Raw genomic sequence first — 9,481 nt, forward strand, 5'->3', positions numbered from 1 at the left:
ATTCTGAAACAACCTAAGTAACCGACTAATTCAACATTGTAGCATTTGTCGCCAACCTTAAAATTCCCTTTCATGATATCAATTGTACAATCATATTTCCTCATAAAAACCAATCCAATAACACCGTCTAAAGATAAATCCGCTACTATGACATCTTGATTGCAGATGACATTGCCCAAGCTAATATTGAGAGACGTTTTTCCTATGACAAACAGATCGGTTCCAGTCGCAGAGGCGACTATTTGATCAGGGTGATACAATAGTGGTTTCTTTTCTATAACTTGATAAATTCTATTGGACAACACTGACAATGTAGCTCCCGTATCAATAAGCAAATTTGTTTCTACCCCGTGAACATTGGCTCTTACATACATGCCAGCTTCTGGGTCATTTAGGTTGGCGCCTATTTGCTCTCTTTTAGAGGTAATGCTCTTGAATGCGCTTTGTTTGTGGTGTTTCTTATTTAGATTACTTGACTTATTATTGGTCTGTTTTACCTCTTGTGGGCAGTCAGCACGATAATGATATTCTGATCCACACAAATAACATCGCCTGTTATGTGGATTAGTTGCTACTTTCTTGTATGTACCAGTCCTCGAAGTATTAGCCTTTAATTCACTAACTTCCTTTCGAAGTTTCGCTATTTCGTCTTTCAAACCCAGCAGGTCAATAGCCTTAAAAGAATCAACACCAGTATGATTTGTTTTACTAGTATCTGCTTTTTCTGAGTGCATTAGTCGTAAATGAGTTTGTGATTCTAGCACTTTACGATCCGATTTTACAAACGCTTCTAGTCCCACGGTATGTCTTATTGCATTGTTTAGATTTGCTTTACTCTCAGTCCCATATTAGAAACCAAAAGAGCATCGATGAACTTCTCTTTTGCCAAGGTCTCTTTAATTCATCATCTCCTAAAGCCGTTGGATAGGCTAAGTTAGTGAGTCTTATAATAGACTGACCTAGTTTTAGCAACGTTTCTGTGGCTTTTTAATTTACGCTATTGCAGCTGGGTTCCATATAATTCATTTTGGTTTGAGGGTGCAAACCTTTCTTCTAATGCATTAATTAGTAATGTGTAGTCATGCTTATGTGTGACAGGAAAGTTTCCCAGCACACCTTGTGCTTGTCCACGTAGGGAAACTGCTAAACAGAGACCTTTATCACGTTCTGTCCATCTATTTAACATGGCACATGCATCAAATCTATAATATAGCCAAGATCCCGTGCCATCAAATGTTGCTGGCTTAATGTTAGATTTTAATTTCTTGTCTTCTATGTCTGTAAAACCAATATTGTTGATCCTGTCGTCTAGATTCGCAGTGTTGTATCCCAGAATATTTCGTCGGCGTGTTATATTTGATTCCGGCAAATACTGAGAAATAGGTGTTGACGATTGACTAAAATAATCATGGTTACCGTGTTCAACATTACTGTATGAGACATCTTCAGTGCCGCGTTCTGTATCATCAATTTGAAATCTAACTCTTTCAGTCGAGCGTAGTTTAGGTTTGACATCACCATGATAATCTATTTCAGATGTTCTATGAGACACAAATCACGAGTCTCGAGGTCGTGTGTCAGGATGTAACACAGGGGTAAAAGTTTTACCCGACTCTACATCAGCACTTGCTGTTTTTGTAGTGTTACGCATATCAAAACTCTCACTTTTTACTTCCGCTAACTGTTTCTCAAACAGAGTTCTTTCTCTGTTAATTTCGTCGAGATTAGAATGTCTCCGTCAACAAAGAAAAACAACAGTGATGCCTATACAGCAATATCAATGATCAAAACTAACAATGAAACTTAATTTTCCTTTAACCGCTGCCACCAAATTATGTAACGTGTTTACCTAACAAATGATTAGAAAAATTATATGAGTTCGCTTAGGTTTCCTTCTTAAGAAATTAAGTTCAATTATCAAAGACGTATCAGTCCCACCACCATTGTCTTTTTCAGAATAAAAACACATGTAAATGTATGGGTTTATTGTATGGAATATATTGCCACAGCAGTAAGAAACAAAAACTGTGGGATCGCCCAACAACAGGGCTCACCCCCAACAACAACATATGCGTCGTCCGAAAGGGCAAGTAACATGCTGGGTTGATCTCTATCATGCTACCGACACATACAACACACAAGTATTCAACTCTTAATTATTTACATAAAATGAAATTAAACTGTCAAATTAACATTCAACCATCATCAACAGTCAACGTATATTTTCACAACCAACTTGATGGTGACGATTTGGCCATATGGGCAACCTGATTAGATTTGTGCAATTGCAGAAAATTATTCAGTGAACCCACCGCCACATGGTGGGGGTAGAAACCTTCAATAAAACCGACCACTGTGCCATTGCCTAAAATAACCCCATCCCCCAGTCTGAATGCCTACCTTAATTTATTTACAATGAAACTCTTTGCTTTCTCCCCCATTTGCGAAATATTCTAGGGCCCCTTGGGTATTGCTAAGAAAAATATAATTTCCCAAGTCCGATAAATGAGTCCCGTCTGGGTGATAGAGTTATGCTGGTTTCCCTATGAATTGGGGGTGGGTGAGAATTTTCCCCCCACAAGCGAACACCTGATTGGCTGCCCACCTGTTCAACCTATTCCTAGCCTGCTCTATAGCCCTTAAATTTTGAGAGTGTCTCCAAGAAATACGTGGGAGAAGGAAGGACCAAATAAGTGTGGTGTGAGGGAATATACCTGGAAGCAATTTAATGTCAGCTTTGATTCTATGCAATAAGCTCTGGAGTTTAGATTGGCCTAAATCATTGGCCCACAATGGATAAGCAAATATTTAGGGGGGTCCTCTAAGGTGGCCAAGTATCTGACTTATTTGACCAGGTGTATGAATTTTAGGCCGCCATACCCCTGCCACCAAATATCTACTCCTCTTTGATTCAGGCCTAAGCTCCCCCCCCCCGGTCTATTTCTTGCCGCTATTGATGCCTTTTTTATCATTGATGAACCGACTATCCAAACTATTATTCTGTCTGTTTTTACACAGCCTGTAATGTATACCAAAATTTGTGAAAACTTAAGATGTAGGAGATGCTGGAGTAAGTGGGGATCTAATATAAGCTTGAAAAGCAGTGGACTTCCATCTACCAGCCATTTTAATCTCTTCATCTGAAAACCCCTTGTCTGCTGCAACTGTTGCAGCCCCTATCCTAAAAGAATGAGACTTTTCTTATCCAAGCCAATAGCCATAATAATTCTATCTAAAACTGCCGAAAATTGATATCGTGTAAGTGGCTTCCCTCCAAAATGGCAAAACAAAGGTCCTGTGTAAATTGAGGTCTTATTTGCAAAAAATTGGTGATAGCTTGAACAGAGCAAATACTTGAGCCCTGCCTATTGAACATAATTGTGACCTCCTTCCCCAGTTGATCAGTTTTAGAACACCTAAGACACACTACTAATTGGTGATTCTGTATGCTAATATCATCAGCTCCCAAAATTGACTGAAGGTTCTTGCCCTTGGATAAGGCGAATTCTCCAACTCGCAAGAAAGCAAAAAAAGGCTAATGTATATGCTGCTTTATATAATTTGGCTTCATAAAGACTCGAACACACAGTGTTTAACGCTCCCATCAAGTTTGTCAGAATTTTTTCCGTTATCGGCAACCTAGTATCCGCCCTAGACTTCAGACGCCTGAAACCATCCAACACCTTAGCAATAACAAACCTATTTGTAGAGTCTTCTAATTTGTACTCATACCCAATGGCCACTACATCTACAGCCCAGTAGCTAAGTACTTCGTTGCTAGCTTGAAAATACGAATGTATATTTAATTGCTGTTATAAAATTTAGAAATTCATTTCAAAATTAAGGATTATCTCCCTCACGCATAGCTCTTATCCTTAGACGAATTTGACTCCACTTTTTTGGCACACTGCTTTTTCCCTATAATAGCTTTAAACTTCATTGTTATTTCGGATTTCAAACATTTCGGTTGAACATCACTGAAGAGACATTATTTGTCGAAATGCGCATCTGGTGCATCAAAATTGGTACCGTATAAGTTTTACATAAGCTCTGGCAGTAGACTCTGCATAGCCCTTAAGTGATAAGTATGCAATGAAATTGACTATTTGCTCTACTGGGGGTGGCCATATCATTTCTGTCTTAGTCACGCTCCTAAACCTATTGAAAGCTAAAAGCCCCGTTTTGTATGTTGCTGATGTATTGGAGGAATCTGCTGCCGTCAGTAGTCGAGAAACTTGCTGTTACATGTATGACGGGGAGAGTGTCAAAATCTCTAGACCTTATTTCAAACTGCATATAAGATGTCAGAACGCTATTGCAAAATTCACGTGTCTGAATTGTATTTTAATATCTTATATGTCCGAATATTTTAAAATAGTTTGTATAATTACCCTTGATTGAAATTCAGCGTGTTTACACTGCTTTCGAAAAATATACTTTTGAAATGTACTCTGTTTTATACCAGTGATAAGAGGTAGAATTTATGATGTGTTTATAAAAGAGTCTAGCGCAGGTAATTTATGAGGATTCATTCATTTGAGATCCATTACGAAAATCGTAAGAGGAGTTTGTTCTCTACCCGAATCTTGCTTGGTTAAATGTGTGATGACTTTGTTTGAATACAGATTACCCTTAAATGTGTAGGTAAGTGTGTCGGTAAGTTGAACTCTTCATGAAATACGTGTATTTTGTACGCAAGCAATACTACCATTTTCCCAAGCAGATTTCGGGTACACAAGGATACGGTGAGTTCATTTATCAAACAAAGTTAAAAATAATTGTTAAATGAGCTGCGCTGAAGCGATTTATGTGAAACACTTCAAACAATTATAAATGACCGTCACGTGATCAACGAAGTCATGTGATATCATAACAGATTTGCTAATATATAGCCGAGAGAACCTTCTATATAAATTGTCTGTACTTAAGTATATAAATTACAAGTGAAAACCAAAAACCGACCTCGCAATCCAAGGTATGTTTTGAACGCATTTCAAACTCCGGGAAGCCTTAACATAGCTGCGTATCATGAAGTATTTTTCAATCCACTCTACAATAGTTTCATCACAAAAGCACTTCATGGTATTTATCAAAATGGTAAATCGAGCTGTAGACCCATGTTTTGTTGCATTTTTCAGAGATATGCCATACATGGTTTTTTAGTTGAATGATTGTACAAGAGAATGATAGTAAATACATTAACATTGCATATTCCCCACTGTTCCCTGGAAGCTCAAAAGACGGACATGCTCGGGGGTTGTCAGTCGTGTGTCATTTGAAGCTAAGTACCTTGCGTTATTATTAGCATACAGAGGTCATAACTTATTTACAGAAACAAGGGTCTGTATTATCATGCAGGGAAATGATGCGTTATTGGCACACTGATTTTGACTACGGATAGCTGTTTACCTGATCAAGATATAGGACCCATGGCGGATGTGACCGGTCGACAGGGGATGATTACTTCTCCTAGGCACCTGGTCCCACCTCTGGTATATCCAGGGGTCCGTGTTTGCCCAACTTTCTATTTAGCATTCCTTATGAGATTGATCACTGTTCGTTATCTTCACCTATCATGATTCACAAAATGCTGAGAGTTTTGACTCCGATTTCATCTTGACAGTGAATCAGAAACATGGAACGAGACATGTTTGATTCTCTCTAAGAAGCGAATCACGAATTCAATAGACAGATAGACATTGAGGAAATTTTAAAAACGATCAAAAAGCAAAACCGGCAAATCTCTGGGAGAAGATGATTTACCATACCAAGTTCTGAGTTTTGAGACCTTTATCAAAGTCAGGTATGGATTGTTCTTATTGTACTCGGGCATTTACCATATTCCATCGATTTTGTGGAATAGTATCATCTGTCCGATACTGAATTCGAACAAGAGGCCTATGGGCTACATCGCTCACCTGAGCCACCTTGGCCCATATCTAAAGATTTTCTCTATATATTAGTATGTAAATTTTGATCCCTTATTGTAGCCCCATCCTACCCCTGGGGGCCATGATTTGAAGAAACTTGAATCTGCACTACATTTGTATGTCAAGAAGCTTCCATGTAAATGTAAACTTTTCTGATCCAGTGATTCTTCAGAAGAAAATTCTGAATGGCTTTCCCTATAAATTTGTAGATGTATGTAAAACTATGCCGGCCATAGAATGGCTGAAATATTACAGAAACGGTGTAAAACCATAATCAATCAATCATAAAACTATGATCCTCTATTGTGGCCCCATCCAACCCCCGGGGGCCATGATTTGAACAATCCTGAATCTGCACAATATCAGGAAACTTTCATGTAAATCTCAACTCATCTGGTCTAGTGGTTCTTGAGAAGAAGATTTTAAAAGATTTTCCCTATATACATGTATTCCCATGCAAAACTTTCATCCCCTATTGTGGCCCCAACCTACCCCGGGGGCATTATTTGAACAAACATAAACACTATGCCAGGAAGCTTTCATGTAAATCTCAGCTTTTCTGGCTCATGCTTATTGAAAAGAAGAATTTTGAATTTTTGCATTTTTGTGATTATCTCTCCCTTGAAGGGGGCATAACTCTTCATTTGAACAAACTTAAAAGCCCTTTACCCAAGGATGCTTTGTGCCAAGTTTGGCCGAGTGCTTCTGAAGAAGATGAAAATGTGAAAAGTTTACAAAGACGACGACGACGACAGACCACGGACCTTTGATCAGAAAAGCTCACTTTTGAGCCTTCGGCTCAGGTGATTTAAACAATGCTTTAAATCCCAGAATTCCCTTAAACTACAGAGAAATCAGTCTGCAATGTGCAGTGGCTATAATTTACAGTTCTGTTCTAAACATTAGACTTTTGACGTACTTAGAAAAACAAGAGCTTCTTGTGGATGAACAAATTATACGTTTTCAAAAAGATATATCATGTTTACATGAAACAGTGTGGTCCCGTGCGGATCGGGGTTAGAATAGGTCCATTCCTCAGTACCCCTTGATTGTCGTATGAGGCGACTAAGTGGGGCAGTCCTTCGGATGAGACTGCAAAAACTGAGTTCCTGTGTCATAGCAGGTATGGCACGATAAAGATCCCTTCCTGTTCAATGGCCATAAGCGCCGAGCATATATAGGCCTAAATTTTGCAGCCCTTCACCGGCAATGGTGACGTCTCCATATGAGTGAAAAATTATCGCGAGGGACGTTAAACATTATACAATTAATCAATCATGAAATAGAGTGACCCAAAATACAAATTCTACTTTTGTGGCATTTATTGACTTACTAAAAAGCATTTAATTCGGTTGACAGAGAGTTGCTAGATTACAGGCTTTCAAGCGGTGAAATTGATTATAATTTCTATCATGCAATCAAATAATAAAACAAAAACACACATTTATGTGTCAGTTTAGACAAGGGATACATGAACTGGTTCGGTTGTAATACAGAAGTGAGGTAAGGCAACAATTTCTTCCCCACTTTATTCGCGTTTTATATAAACGATCTTGCTTGTTCAGACAAAAGTCCGAAACTAAAAATTTCAGATCGAGGGTATTTTACTGTGAATACCCTGAAGATTGGAATCGGCGTCATCTGCAGGAAAGTTTCAACAAATTGTTTTGACTGACTATCGTCCAATCTTAAAACATTGTTGTGACGTCAGTTCTTTGTCATGACAGTACTTTATTTTTCATACTGTACTGAACATAGTCCAGTATTATTAAGAGCAGGCCAATATTATGAGAAATACTGGACTGACAGTAAAAACCAGGAACAAAGACCACTCTTCGTTGTGCGAGAAAACATATTTATTATACATCAAATACAATATTCAAGGCGTGAAATATTCCAGTAAATTATACGAAATGAGTGTTTCATGTATAATCCGATTTTACCGTATATGAAATCGTTTAGGCACCGCAGTTATAAATCCATGTCACAATCATTAATTTAAACACATGCACATTAAAATCGCAAATTCACTGTTACATCCCCGGCAGTGATGTTTATTTCTTTTTCTGATCCATGGAAAACACTTTCAATGAGCTTCACTTTCTTCGGCTCCGGCGGGGACACTGGACGGTTTCTGAATCAAATCACTTACACTCTGTAATTGTTCCTCGGAGATGCGTTTGTAGTTGCGAATCACAGATGACCTGTAACCAGTTTTTTTCCGCTATAAGTTGCTCGTCAACACCCGCAGCATATAGGCGTGTAGCGGCAGTAGCCCGAAGAGAGATCTGTAATCCTGCCTCTTTAACATTTTGGCCACAATCTATTGCAGTTGATGTACCCCGACTGGGACGTCGAACCATACATTCCCCTTAGGAGCGATTTTTGATCTGAGATAAAATGCATTGCATTTTCCACTTCTGGGGCTACAAATGATTAAAAAGAAATTTGTATACAACAAAAATGAAACAAGCAAAATAAATAATGTGCAAAAAAATTGTTAATATATTTAGGAGAATCTGTAGAAATAATGAATAATCTTACCGCAAACTCATGTACTTTTCAATCATCTGAATCCATTTCTTCAAGGCACCCGGACTAAATGCTAAAAGAGGGCTGCGGCTTCTGTTTTTATACCAGTTATAGGCCTACGTGTCAGTATCATATCAGGGTTCCCAGAAAGGAATGTGGGAAACCAATGTTTTGTTTTTTCTAAAAGATTCTTTCCGAACACCCTTTACGTAGCCTCATTCCCCCAAAAAAGAAAACCAGTTTTGTTGAGTACAGTCTTCAGAAAATAGAAGCATTCGAATCGCTTTCGATGAAGAACAAAACCCTGTTTTGAGGAGTATCGTATTATGACAATTGAAATGATGAGCTAACAGTTTTTTTGTGAATTAAAGACAAGAGTTGACCTTGTGTGCCATTAAAGTTTATGAATTCCTAATATATTAAATATTAAAAACAAATCAGAAACGAAAGCTGTAAATATATCTGTCTATACCTATGTATATTTGTACGTGGGTTTTTTGCCTTTAAATGCATTTGTTTTTAGATAGAACAATGTTTTAAGTAAGATACAAGACTCCGATGGTCTATTGTGTCAGATACGGGACTGATCACTCGCCGCTACGCGGCTCGTGCCAGACCCGTATCTGACATAATAGACCACCTTCGTCTTGTATCCCTGACAGAACGTAGTAGGCGGTACCAAGACATCAGCGCTGTAATGTGTCGTGATCGTGTTAAACTGATTACAAATCAGAACAACTCTTGATAAACATATCTAAATACATTTATCTTTATTTAAGCATCCGTTCAATTTCTTTTCTTTTTTTTAAAATCAGAATGCGCTTACCAAAGCTGAAAGAAAAAAATCATGGATAATAAATGGAAATGGCAGTTATATTTTTAGTAAAACTCTTTTTTTAATAACATATATCAATATATTGATAACAAATACCCTAGCCAGTTATCAAATATGATATACACTTTAGTTTTGAAGAGTGGTTACAGCAGTTTTTCAAAAGATTAAATAAAGGGGTACAGAA

At 37.9% G+C, this 9,481-nt stretch overlaps 1 pseudogene; it reads right to left on the reverse strand.

The window, feature by feature from the left end:
* Positions 1-2,406: 2,406 nt before the first annotated feature.
* Positions 2,407-3,126, reverse strand: LOC125647325 (uncharacterized; annotated as a pseudogene).
* Between the last annotated feature and the right edge of the window lie 6,355 nt (positions 3,127-9,481).

This window comes from Ostrea edulis, chromosome 6 (genome assembly GCF_947568905.1).
Source record: "Ostrea edulis chromosome 6, xbOstEdul1.1, whole genome shotgun sequence".
Lineage (NCBI taxonomy): Eukaryota > Metazoa > Mollusca > Bivalvia > Ostreida > Ostreidae > Ostrea > Ostrea edulis.